This window comes from Triticum aestivum, unplaced genomic scaffold (genome assembly GCF_018294505.1).
Source record: "Triticum aestivum cultivar Chinese Spring unplaced genomic scaffold, IWGSC CS RefSeq v2.1 scaffold120246, whole genome shotgun sequence".
NCBI classification, from domain to species: Eukaryota; Viridiplantae; Streptophyta; class Magnoliopsida; order Poales; family Poaceae; genus Triticum; species Triticum aestivum.
The window spans coordinates 1-917 of NW_025300077.1; the positions used below are offsets into that span (position 1 = coordinate 1).

At 50.8% G+C, this 917-nt stretch overlaps 1 non-coding gene and 1 pseudogene across 1 annotated transcript; both read left to right on the forward strand.

Moving 5' to 3' along the window:
• Nucleotides 1–131: 131 nt before the first annotated feature.
• On the forward strand, nt 132–291 carry LOC123179243 (uncharacterized; annotated as a pseudogene).
• Nucleotides 292–592: 301 nt separating this feature from the next.
• On the forward strand, nt 593–711 carry LOC123179242 (5S ribosomal RNA). The gene has a single exon (XR_006490219.1). It is a non-coding gene; the product is annotated as a 5S ribosomal RNA (ribosomal RNA).
• Nucleotides 712–917: the final 206 nt, after the last annotated feature.

The window sequence follows — 917 nt, forward strand, 5'->3', positions numbered from 1 at the left end:
CACTGGTGCAGTTGAACCGTGGTAAAACTCGTCTCCGTAGTTGAGCGGGAGCGGCCAAAGGAATGTGCAATCGTGTGTGTAGTGGAGCTGGGAGGGGCAAGCATAAGGGACGAAGACGGGGGTAACATGTCGGATGCGATCATACCAGCACTAAAGCACCGGATCCCATCAGAACTCCGAAGTTAAGCGTGCTTGGGCGAGAGTAGTACTAGGATGGGTGAAGTTAAGCGTGCTTGGGCGAGAGTAGTACTAGGATGGGTGACCTCCTGGGAAGTCCTCGTGTTGCATTCCCTTTTTAATTTTTTTGCACCGCGTGCAAAAGAAAACGCACGAGCGCGACGTATGTTTAGCACGTTTTATTATTTTGCACGTTTACGGTAAATTTTAGCTCGCTGCTCATTATTCACGCGTCTAGCGGCGGCAAGCGTGTTCTGAAAGGGGTCGAAACCATGGTAAATAGGCACTGGTGCAGTTGAACCGTGGTAAAACTCGTCTCCGTAGTTGAGCGGGAGCGGCCAAAGGAATGTGCAATCGTGTGTGTAGTGGAGCTGGGAGGGGCAAGCTTAAGGGACGAAGACGGGGGTGACATGTCGGATGCGATCATACCAGCACTAAAGCACCGGATCCCATCAGAACTCCGAAGTTAAGCGTGCTTGGGCGAGAGTAGTACTAGGATGGGTGACCTCCTGGGAAGTCCTCGTGTTGCATTCCCTTTTTAATTTTTTTGCACCGCGTGCAAAACAAAACGCACGAGCGCGACGTATGTTTAGCACGTTTTATTATTTTGCACGTTTACGGTAAGTTTTAGCTCGCTGCTCATTATTCACGCGTCTAGCGGCGGCAAGCGTGTTCTGAAAGGGGTCGAAACCATGGTAAATAGGCACTGGTGCAGTTGAACCGTGGTAAAACTCGTCTCC